Here is a 13097-nt window from a genome sequence, read left to right on the forward strand (position 1 = left end):
CCTATCTCATGGGAGTATAAAAAGGCCTTATATTGACTTCATGTGTGTCCTTATGCAACTTCTAAATCATTCTGTGGGTTGCAGATACTTTAACCAATGGGAAGGTAAGCAACACAATAGCGAGGAACAAATAAATAAGAATACTGTTAAATGTAATCAATTCCCTGGTTTTTTAATCAGCATCCTTTGTTACAAATGATTTTTGGCAGAACCTCCCAAATCAGTTTGATTTTTGGAGAGCCCTTTCATTTATGAATGTTACATAAATCAAGATAATACAATGCAGATTTGGGTATTAAGTTATGCTGTGGCAGTGTTTAATCTTATCTCTTTTCCCCTCTTGGTACAGTCTGTATATCTTTCCAGGGACAGAAAAGTGTGAGTAGCTACAACTACTGATTTCTTTCCTTCATAAGGATCTTTTCACTTTTAAAAAATGTAGCACTATAGCTACCATTAATAGTTCATCTTGGCACACTGATTGTTATAAATAATTCAATCAAATCAGTGTAATGTTCTTCTAAAAGGCAGCCCTTTGTATTTCAGCTTGAAAGTGAACCTGTCAAATTTTCCATGTCAAAAGGAATGTAAACTGGATCTGGAACCTAAAGCTTTACATTAAAACACCTTTTAAAAAGAGCTTTTTAGCCACCTCCTTCACAATGTTGCATATATTCCAACTTTCATCCTCTTTCCCCACCACCAAAATCCTGGACTGTGCCCCAGAGTCCCCAGACCCTGATAGGCAAGCTTTAAATTTATCTTGCCCCAAAGCAGGCCTCTATTCCACTTCCCCAAGGGAAAGACAAGAGGCAGTATGTGTCAGATAAATCAACCAGCTCCACCACCTGAGACATTCCAGGACCCCGTACCTAAGAGCTTTGGGAATAGCAATGCTTCAGCCCAGTGGACTCCAGTCCATCACCTTGGGAAACACCCCTATGGAGATGCAGCCTGGCAACTGGTCCTGAGAGTGCTACAACCACAGCTATTGAAGACCCAGAAAAGAAAGTTCTTGTCACCAAAGTCCCTGGCACTGTCAAATAGTTCAACATCAGAAACTGATAGGACTTTATCAGTGGAAATGGCATTAAAGAAGAAGCATTACCATCTGATTTGCTGCTGCATCCCAAGGACCATGGCTGAGACCTTTCCATCAGACTTGGAATCAAAACCTTCCCTCATGAAAATGTAAGCTCCTTGAAGGCAGGCACTACCTTACTTTTCTTTCTTTTTAATTTTTTTATTAATTTATTTTAAACTTAAACACCAAAACTCAAATATACAATAAGAAAAGAAAAAGAAATATTATTATAAGCTTAAATACTAAAACTTTACATAAGAAAAGAAAAAAACATTGCCATGTGCACAATAGAACGTGTGAGGATTCAAAATACACAACAATAAATTTCCATTTCAAAAAAGTCTATATAATAAATACTACACATTGTGTTCAGAGCTGTCCATCTTTTCTTTGCTTCCTTGGAAGTTTTCCTTCATACACACACATATATATATAGACCTACACACACAAACATACATATATATACACAAAGATATCTATAGTCATATACAGACATATACATTCATATGCATCTATGCAAGACCATACTATACTCGTTTGTCCTCTATTTCTCTGAGGGTGGATAACATCTTCCTTAATAAATTCAAGTCTTTCCATATTTTTCTAAGTCTACCAACTCATAATTTCCTACATCACAGCAATATTCCAACCTTATATTGTCTAGTTATTTTAAAGAGTCTAAAACAGTATTGATTAATATGGCTGACATAGTATAGTATCTCTTTTTTTCTGTTTTGATTAAATCTATTTTAGCTTTAACATCATGATTACTACCTCTGCTTTTTTTCCTAATAAATCCTACTCCTGATCTTTATTTTACGTTTGTGTGTATTTCTTATTTCCTATCCTTCCCGACTCCTCTACTTTACTTGTACCTGCTACTTTGCCCTTCTATTACTTAACCTACCCTCCCCCTTCAAGGATCCCTCCCTTATCCTCTCCTCCCATTCCTTTCCCTTACCCTTGTTTCTATCTGAATTTAGAATACTTTTATAGCCTTCCAAACACAAATGTTTTCCCCTCTTTATCCCATTCCCATTAATCTAGACCCCACCCTTATCCTATTCCCTTACTCCCTTATTTCTTTATAAATTTAGACTTTTATTCCCTTCTAAGTGTATATATTGTTCTCTCTTTAACCCAGATCTGGTGTGAATAGGGTTCCCTCTAAAAATCTTTCCCTTATCCTCTCCCTCCCTCCCTATTCCCTTTTCCTTCTTTCTTTCTAATTTTTATATACATTATTCCCTCTTTAACACATTCCTGATGAGAGCAGGGTTCCAGAACTACTAGCCCTCCTCCCCCATCTAATTCCTCTGTATCAATTCTTCCTCTCATACCTCATTCGTATAAGATATTTACTTTTTACCTTTTCCTATATGATTTTCCTTTTTATAATCACATCATACTCAGCGCTACCCCAATCTTTCTTTTGAACTACCCAATTACTGATTAAAATCTTAGACATACAGTTTATATTTCCTCATATAAAAAGTAAACAGTCTGTCCTTATTGAGTCCCTTGTAAGTTAGTCTTTGACATTTACCTTATATTTCTCTTGGGTCTTGTAAGTCAAATTTTCTATTAAGTTCAGGTCTTTTTGCAATAAAATCCTGAAAGTCTGGCAATTCATTGAACGTCTTTTTTTTTTTATTCAGGATTATGCATAATTTTTCTGGGTATATTTTCAGCTGCAATCCTAGTTCTTTTGCTCTTTGATATATAACATTCCAAGACCTGTGGTCTTTTAGTATAGCAGCTGTTAAGTCTTGTATGATTCTAACTGTGGTTCTGTCATATTTGAATTGTGTTTTTCTTGTTTCTCATAATATTTTCTCCTTGAGCTGGGGGTTTCAGAATTTAGCTATGATATTCCTATAGGTTTTCGTCATAGGATCTCTTTTAGGTGGTGATTGGTACATTTTTTCTATTTCTACTTTCTTCTCTTGTTCTAATACTTCAGGACAATTTTCTTTAGTTATTTCTTGTATTATTATATCAAGAGTCTTTTTTTGATCATAGTTTTCAAGTAGTCCAATTATTCTTATGTTTTCTCTTCTTGATCTGTTCTCCAGATCAGTTGTTTTTCTTATGAGATATTTTATATTATCTTCTATTTTTTTCATTTTTTATATTTTGTTTTTCTATTTCTTGGTCTCATAACTTCACTGGCCTCCCCTTGCCCAATTCTAATTTTCAAGGAGTGATTTCTTCCTTAAGATTCTGGATCTCCTTTTCCAGTTGGTTAACTTTCTTTTCATAATCTTGTTTTTCTTGGATTGTTATTTTAAAATGTTTTTCCTCAATCTCTTTCATTTGATTTTTAAAGTCTTTTTCAGTTCTGTGATTTTTTTGTGGGGCAGGTGACCATTTGACATTATTCTTTGGGGTAGGAGAGGCTTTTTTTGCTTCAGTATCCTTCTCTGAAGAAGAACCCTGGTCTTCTATTCTATTCTAAACCTATTCCCAGTAACTTTCTATCATTGAGTTCTTTCTCCTTTGCCTGCTCATCTTAAATTTTTAAAAAAAATTTTTCAGCTTATTTTTTGTAATCACCTCTAATTCTGGGTTATGGAGACTGAGGCCTCTGGCATCAGGTCCTGCTTCAGTTTTTCCCTTCTGCCCTGGAATGGAAACCAAGAACTCTAACCTCCTATAAATGTCCACAGCCAGTGGTGTCCCCACTCCACTGCTTCTGCACTTGTCCAGTGTGTGCTGGTTCCTTCTTGCCCTGTGCCACATTCTCACAGCACAACTGAGCCAGGTGTTCCTTATCTGCAGAGATTCCCTCAATCTTCACCCTCAAATGCCCAACTCCCAACCCAGCTAGCCCCAAGGCTGGCCATTTGTTTCAGCAGAACTAGCCTGGAGGTGTTTACACTTCACAGGAACTAAATGTCAGTCCTGGGATTTTTCTTTGGATCTTTGGTTGTCCCATTGTCCAGAGAGGACTACTATTCTGCCCCAAACCTTGTTTCTTTTTACTGCTCTACATTCACCCTGAGGCACTATTTTGTCTTGTTTGTAGAGGAAATCTGGAGAGGTTGGAATTTTCTGACCTACTCCGCTATCCCCCCAGAAGCCTCTTCTAGTTGAACTATTAGTGGTACAATTTTTAAGAATTACAAGTATTATCTTACCATGTAGGGATGTAAATAGGTTAGTCCTATTGAATCCCTTATGTTTTCTTTCCCCTTTTTACCTGTTTATGTTTCTCTTAGGTCTTGATATTGGAGATCAATTTTGTGGTTTAATTCTGGTCTTCTCCTTGTGAAAGCTTGAAATTCTTCTATTTCATTGAATGACCATTTTTTTCCCTTGATGTATTATGCTTAATTTCACTAGGTAAGTGATTCTTGGCAACAATGGCACAAGCTGCAAACTTTTCCCAAGTTATCTTCAAATTGATGATGTAGATGACATCACTCTTTCTTTTGTAGATATACAGTTCCATCTGGAAGTCCAAATTGGTGCCATCCAAATGGGTTCCTGCAGCAAGGAATTTGAGAACATCCTCCTCCTTCATCTGCAATACATCTAGGGCTCTGGACATTGTGCCTTCCTGAATATCATGTTCCATGACCCCCAATCCTTTAATGTTGCAGCTGCTAAGTCCTTGTAATCCTGATTGTGGCTCCCCGATATTTGAATTGTTTCTTTCTAGTCACTTGAAGTATTGCTTCCTTGACCTGATAGTTCTGAAATTTGGCTATGATGTTCATTGGAGTTTTTATTTTGGGATCTCTTTCCTGAGGTGATCAGTGGATTCTTTCAATGCCTATTTTGCCCTCTGGTTGCAGGATATCAGGTTGGTTTTCTTTGATAACTTCTTGAAAGATGCTGTCCTGGTCCTCCTTTTGTATGGCTGTCAGGTAGTCCAATTATTCTGACACTGTCTCTCCGGGATCTATTTTCTAGGTCAGTTGTTTTTCCCATAAGGTATTTTACATTTTCTTCTATTTTTTATTTCTTTTTAATTTGATTCTTGATGTCTCATAGAGTCATTAGTTTACACTTGCCCAATTCTAACTTTTCAGGAGTTCAGTTAGCTTTTGTACTTTCTTTTCCATTTGGCCAATTCTACTTTTTAAGCAATTATTTTTTTTCCCAGCAGTTGACTCTTTTTTCATAATTCTCTTGCATCACTCTTATTTCTTTTCCCAATTTTTCTTCTACATCTTATATGATTTTTTTTTAAAGAAACCAATGTTTATTTTCCATCAGCATTTTTCCAACAGTATTAGAGCACCTGGGGTAAAACTTAAGACCACTTTGTGGTAGTTCCTAACCACTCAGCGGGCTGAGCAGTAGTTGCCACAGACCACTCCTCCATAGCCGGCTGAGCACTCTAATCTTCAGTAAGGAACTGTTGAACGGGCACAGATGGCACCTATATTCCCTCAGACCAATCAGCCACCTCTGGTTGAATAGCAGTGAATTCTGGAGCAAGTGCAGTCCATTCACCCTGAAACTCTTCCTTTGTCACTGCCTTCTCAGCTCTTCCTTTTCAATCTCCTCTGGATCCCTGTAGAAGTAAAGATTGGGCATAACCTCCCATGGGTGTTCATGGGAGATGGCACCATGCATATGTAGGACTTCACAGACCAGTATCCACATCAGACCCACTGAGTGAGCTCCCTTGTTGTTACATGGAATAACAATGTCCACATAGAGAAATGGGGAGTCTGTGTTGCAGAATGCAATGGTTGGGAGATTAACATAAGATACTTCAGCAAGAAGCTGGTGATCTGCCCGAGGTTCAGTGACCATTAAGAAGCTAGGCTCCCTGAAAGCTTCCTGGATCTTGTTAGTGAAAGTGCCCAGTGGGAAATGTCCAGCAATAGGTACGGCACCAGTGGCAGCAGCAAATTTCAGAACAGCTCGCTGGCCAGTGTTCCTGGATGAGATGTCACTAACATCAGGTGGATTCTCAATGGCAACAATGGCACAAGCAGCCAGCAGAAGCTTTTCCCAAGTTCTCTTCAAACTGATGATGTAGATGCCGTCACTCTGTCTTTTGTAGATATACGGTTCCATCTGGAAGTCTAAATTGGTGCCACCCAAATGGGTTCCTGCAGCAAGGAATTTGAGAACATCCTCCTCCTTCATCTGCCATACATCTAGGGCTCCAGACATGGGGAAAGTTTCCGTTAAAGTTGCAATGGAAACCAAGAACTATGCCATATGGAACCCTCTATAGGGCAGTGCAGAAAGGTCTTATATGATTTTTAAGCTCCTTTTTGAGCTCTTCCATGAGTTCTTTCTGGGCTTGAGACCACTTCCTGTTTTTCTTTGGGGGTTTTGCCAATATGTGTTTTGATACTGCTGTCCTCTTCTGAGTTTATGTTTTGATCTTCCCTGTCTCCATAATAACTTTCTATGGTCAGACTTATTTACATTTTTTTTTGCTCATCTTTTTTGGCCTTTTTCCTTTTTTTTTTTTTAATTTGAACTTTGCCCCTGAGGTGGAAGGTGCAGTGTCTCAGGCTTCTTGTGTCAAGGGCTGCAAACTCTGGCTGTTTACCTGGTGCTGCACTGATGCTGCCTTGAGACCCATACGTGAACATCACGTCTGGTGCTGTGCTGAGGGGGTGGGGGTGGCTGGCACTGCTGCAGGCCTTAGGGGTCTGGTAGCTTACTTAGTGCTAACCTGGGGTCCTAGTGGTGGTGTCTGGCATGTGCTGAGGTTGGTAGGGTGTTTCTGCATTTCCCCAGGGATACACTTAAGCCTGCGGGGTCTGGCCACTGGAGGTTGCCTGTTTGCTCAAAGCTAAACTAAAGCACTTGGAGGTCTGGTTGCTAGAGGCTAACTGTTTGCCTAAGGCTACACTGAAGCACAAGGTGGTTCTTAGGACTGGAGTCTGCCCATTTCCCTAGGTGAGGCATGTGTGGGGTCCCAGTGCTGGCGTTTTCCTGCTCTACTGCAGTGGGGCTCAGGATCTATAAACTCATCCTTTTCTGAAAGTCATAGTACAGTGTGTGAGAGAGTAGAGAAGTGAATGGCAGGGAAGGTTGGAAGAAGCATGCAGAGGCTCAGCTGCGACCATCTGGGTTTTTATTTCTCATCTAGTTCAATCATATTTTGTATGGTCCTGGCTATTCTTCCCCCAAAGAAGGAAATGAGAGGCTCGTAGAGTATGTGTGCCACCAGGTGTTGCGTGTTGTTTACTGTTATTCTGTAACCAGACATAAAGTGCATCTAAGAGGACATCTAAGCATTAATTATGTGTCTTACAAATTGGACCCAAGAGTCATATATTTGATACACCATAACTGATCCATATCTTCAGCAATTGTGCTGTATCTTACCTGTGGCATAGCTGGTCAAGTATCCCCTGGGTACTTTTGTAAGTATAACTAAATTTATAAATTAATTTAGTTAATATTATCACTTTAATCTATTAGTTGGCCCAAGCATCAGCACTGAATATCTCTCCAATTATTTGTGTTCCTTTATTTTTGTAAGGAGCACCTTGTAGTTGAATTTATCAAAACTTTGAGAATTACCTCCCAGATATTTTGAACATTGTGTAGCTATTTTCAATGAAATTTCTCCCATAATTTCCCCTGGTTTTTGCTAGTACTTTATGAAACAATTAATTACTTTTATAATAATTAGAATAACTAGCATTTACAGCCCCTTAAGATTTGCAAAGATCTTTGCAAATGTTATCTAATTTGATCCACTTTTGTGGATTTATGTCGTATTCTGCTCCTTTACTCAGAATTTCAGTTAGATTATTTGCTAATCCTCTGGGGTTTCCCAGTATACTATCATGTCACATGCAAATAAGCACATCTGTCTCATCTTTATTAATGTTTATAGCTTTAATTTTTAAAATATATTTCCCCAATTCCATGTTCAACTGTTAACTTTTTTTAAAAAGTTCTGAGTTTGAAATTCTGTCCCAATGTTCTTTGTCCCTCCCTGAGACAGTAAGCAATCCAATATAGTTTATACATGTGCAGTCAAGTAAAACATTTCCATATTAGTCATTTTGTACAAGAAGACTCAGATTTTTAAAAAAGAATAAAAGAAAAAAGAAAGTGAAAATAGCATGCTTCAGTTCATATTCAGACAGTATCAGTTCTTTCTTTGGAGGTGGATAGTATCATTAGTCCTTTGGGATTCTCTTGCATCATTGTATTGCTGAGAAGAGCTAAGTCATTCACAGTTCTTCATCTTACAATATTGCTGTTATTGTGTGCAAAGTTCTACTGGTTCTGCTCACTTCACTTTGCATCAATTCATGTATATGCCTTTAATTTTACTTTACTCATATTACTACTATAGCTAGAATCTCTAGAATTATGCCAAAGAAAAAGGTGATAAAAGTGAACCTCACAAAAAGATGCTCATAAATATGGTACATATTTACCTATTGGATAGTTTGAAGATTGTCTAGGTTCTGATGGTTAATGCAGACAACAATATGAACTTCCTTGAGATGGTACCTCCAAATCTAAAATACAATTTGATTGTGAATGGTTACTTCCAGATGGGACAGTTCTCTTTTACATTGATCAACTTGTATGAGATGTACATACAGGCCATAATGTGGAGATGAGTCATGTGGCCTTTGAAAGAATGACTCCCCCCCGCCAACAGTGATGTCATATGTATCAGTTTCATGATAATGGATGAGCCGGTCTCTATGATGAACTGTTTCTATAGTTCCAATACTTCAAGGGTAACGGTCCCAGATTGTTATGGTGTTTAGGAGTCTATGGTTGTAGAAGAGCCTTGACTTCCCATTTTTATTTTTAATGAATAGCATCATGGCTCTTTCAGGGGTGGATCCCATCTTTTGTTTCTTTAAAGAGGGGGTTTAAAGTATTTTTCTTTAAATTATAAATATTATAAAATAAGAAAATTTTTGAATGATCTGTTCTTACCCACAAAGTAAGGACTATAGGGCTGACTTTTACAACACACTTGTAGTAATATAGTCACTACTGGGATTAGGCCAAGCTAGTTAAGCTTTGGTTTAGAGATTTAGTATGTGTTGTATCAATTTATATAATCTCTCAGCAAACCAGAGGTAAGAATACAGAGGATATGGAGAAGTATATTTCCCTCACTTATGGTGCTCTGAAACTTTCTTCCAAGTGTGCTAACAAAAATGACTTACAAGTTTGCTGATATTATGGAAGAGAATACTATTGCTCTTCTAGCTCCCCTAGGAGCCTGGGATCTGAAAAAGAGTAATACAGCAAGAAAGCTAGTCCTGGAGCCACACTGAAACAAGCAAGAAAAAAACATGGAATGCATAGCGTTCCTTCTTGGCAAGCTGCTATACAGATGTTGGGCATTGATGTACAGTGCCCAGCTTGGCAGTCCCTTTCATATTTTCTATACAGGTGGTACAGGAGATATATTGGGGTTCTAGAACTTTTTCTAACTATCTCCATTTTATAGGCAAGGAAACTGAGGCACATAGAGATTAAATGACTTGTCCAGGGTCCCATAGCTAGTAAGTGTCTGAGGAAGAATTCAAACCTAGGTCTGCCTGACTCCAACTCTCTATCCACTACAGACCACACTGCTGTGAGTCGGAGGTCATAAACAAGCATAGAAGGTATAGGGAACTGAGAGAAGGCCTGCTTTTCTGAGGCAGAAGAGTGATGGAAGTTGAAGCTAGGTATAGATTGTGGAAGGAGACTGTGGGAAATGAAGGTCATGTGAAAACAAAAAAGATATCAATAACATTTTATTTTTTAAAGAAATCAAATAGCAAAAGAATAAAACAAAATAAACAAGACAATAAAAAGAAGTTATTGCAAAAGTAGTGGAAATGGAAAGGAAGGGAAGATCACGGAGGAACTGAAATGGAAGAATTGATAGGATTTGATGACATATTAAATAAGAGTTAAAAGGGCTAGCTAGAGTTATGATTGTGGTGTAAAATGGGGTTGCATTTTATAAATCGTCTCCTTGGAGAAAAATACAGCAATCAAGTATATTTCACTAAAAGCCTTTTGAAGAATGAATTATCATTTACTTAGGAAATTTTCTACTGAGACTTTTTTTTTCTGGGCAGAGGTTGCAGCAGCACAAAGAAAGATTAAGATGGCAGGAAAGAAGAAATTTCTAAAACCTGAAAGAAATAATGAAACTTATTAAAACATTAATGAAGTAAGTTACCCAAATAAATTATCTTCTGTTTAGTAATAGAACTCACATTTTACAGACGATCAGTGTAAGTGAAATGTTCTTAGAGAAAAAGTTTTGGTTTTGTCTGTGTGTGTGTGTGTGTGTGTGTGTTTTTTTTGTTTTGTTTCTGCCACACCAAGAAATTAATTAGGATTAGTTGATAATGAAAGGCCAGTTAATAGGATTATAGCCTCAGGCAAAGGCCAGAGATTTGGCCATGTGAGAAATTCTAGGGCTTTTCCTTTTTGGAGTCCAGATCCCAAAGACATGGTCTTTTCCTTTTAGGGGTTCAGATCCCATCCCTATCATTCCCATCCCCATCATTACTGCTATTCCCTATCCTTACCTCCCTTCTTCCCTTACCCACCTCCATATACATATTGTCCTGACTTCTAATTACTTCCATGGTGATGAAGTAGCTTGTAAACTGAGCTCCAGGTGGTTGTTGAGAAAATAGAGGGAACATATATTAGTAACACTTGGATTGCATTAGAATATAAGAACATAAAAAATGGATTAGAACAAGGATTCTTAAAGTGTGGTCCTGGGACCAAGATTCTCTTAGGGGGTCTGAGACATCAAAACTATTTTTATGATAATATTGAGATGTTTTAATTTCCAATATCACCGATATAAATAGCTATAACCCACATATGTAAAAGCTCTTTGGGGATGGGAGTGGTCCTCAATAATTTTTAAGAGCATAAAGGGGTCCTAAAACCAAAAGGTTTGGTCTTAGAGAACAACTGGATTAGAAAATAAGAACTGTGTGAATATGGGCCAGAAGCATCTCTGAATGGAGATCTAAGAAGCCACTTAAGCACTTATCATGTACCTGGCACTGTGCTAAGCAGTGGAGTGGTGAATCAGAGACAGGTGTGAATCAGGTTTGAATCAGAATGGGGCAGAATCCAAGTTTGGATACTTGGACCAGTAGTGGGTACATTTCCACCCTTCCTCCCCAAATATAGACTTCTGAGAGACTTGGAAATATAGAGAGAGTGGGTACTGGAGTAGATGAAGGGTAGCACTCTGCTAATAGCTGGAACCTGCAGATTATAGATGCACCAGGTCCTGATGCCAACTGCTCACAAAGTGACTCAGCATTCTGGTAGGCAGTGATAGAGGATAGAGAACTGACAAATTTTGTATTTGATCGATACAGTTCTAAGGCTCCAAAAATCCTCACATGGTGGTATGTCTGGTTCTCCAATATAACCATCTATATACATGGTCCTGAGCTAATCTTACCAGGAATGACTCACTGAGTCTTGCATATACATGTGTGAATGTCTCTCAATATACACACAGGTTCCACACTGATGCAGCATGGCCCCAGATGTTTGTTAAAACTACACAGGTAGTTCAGTGTAAGTAAAGACTGCTTACATCTCGTGGCATGCTTTTAACCTTCCCCTGGTCTTTGCAAGGCTGCTCTTTCCCATGTGCTACCACATAGCAACCACCCCCATTGTTGACTTGAATTATGAAAACAATGCCATCAACAGTCATTAAAAAGAAATTATTGTGATTTGCACAAATATATAGTTACAAAAGTGACACAGCCTGGAGCTGTGGCATGACTCTATCAGTATATAATTAATGCACATGCAGCTAAGGATGTCTGGGGGATCTTTAGTTACATATCACCTCAATTTGATCCCTTCTTGTAGTCCTGGGGGCCTCAGGAAAGCTAGAGATGCCTTGTTGGAGGTCTGGGACACCTGATCTAGTCTGGCATTTCTGCAATCTGGGATTCCACAAGGCTCTTTCTTTAAATAAAAATGTATTAAGTACCTACTGTGTGCCAGGCACTGTGCCTCAGCACTGTGGATACAAAAAAAAGGCAAAAGATAGTCCCTGCCTTCAATGAGCTTATAATCAAATGAGCTAGAGAAGAAAATGGCAAAACACTCCAGTATCTTTGCCAAGAAAACCTCAAATGGAGTCATGAAGAGTCAGACACAAATCAAACGACTGAGTAACAACAAAAACTACAAAACTATGCTGGATACTGGGGATACAAAGAAGAAAAAAATACATAGTTCTTACCATCAGGGAATTAATATTCTAATGGAGAGGAAATCTACAAATAAATATATAAGGCAAATATGACTATGTTAAAGATAATAGAAAGTTCCAGACAAAGTTTTTTGAGAAAACTTAAGGAGGGAGGGATTACTTTCATTTGGTGGGATCAGGGTAGGCTTCATAAAGGTGGTTGCAACTGAGCTTTACCTTGAAGTAAGACAAAAGTCTTAATAGGTGGAGATGAGAAAGTAAATTCCAGGAATCAGGGATGACTGCCGCTAGGACCAAGTGCTAGGACTAAGACAAGGAAGGTAAGGATTTTGAGAGGCAGAGATAAGGAAGGAGTACATTCCAGACCAAGGATAGCTTGTATGAGCACCCATAATATGGAAAATGGAATACTGAATTTGGCTGGAACCTAAAGAAGGGTATTATGAAATAATGTTGGAGGGGGGCTGGATTGGATGTCCTGTAAGTTCTGTCGTATGTTCCAAAAGGGGGCGATACCGCTTCTTAAGGGATGCTGGAAAAATCCAAGGGGGTGGTAGTAGTCTCTGGTATAATTGCAGACACTGAATAAAAATAAGGGTTAACCTAACCTAACCACAGAGGGGCGCAGCGCAATTTTTTCTAAAGGGGAGGTAGGTCAAATAAACTAGACCTATGCTCTAAATGTAGATCTCCCTCTAAATCTATGATCCTATGATCCTGTGAAAGCTAAGTTAGAGTCAAATTTTGGAGGGCCTGGAATACCAGGTTGAACAGTTGTCTATTTTACCCTAGAATCCATAAAGAACAACTGAAAGCATTTAAAATTGCGTGCTAACA

General features: G+C 38.3%; 1 pseudogene; it reads right to left on the reverse strand.

The window, feature by feature from the left end:
- Positions 1–5345: 5345 nt before the first annotated feature.
- Positions 5346–6220, reverse strand: LOC110206909 (small ribosomal subunit protein uS2 pseudogene; annotated as a pseudogene).
- Positions 6221–13097: the final 6877 nt, after the last annotated feature.

The sequence above is a fragment of the Phascolarctos cinereus genome, unplaced genomic scaffold, assembly GCF_003287225.1.
Source record: "Phascolarctos cinereus isolate Bilbo 61053 unplaced genomic scaffold, phaCin_HiC Scaffold_1;HRSCAF=81, whole genome shotgun sequence".
Lineage (NCBI taxonomy): Eukaryota > Metazoa > Chordata > Mammalia > Diprotodontia > Phascolarctidae > Phascolarctos > Phascolarctos cinereus.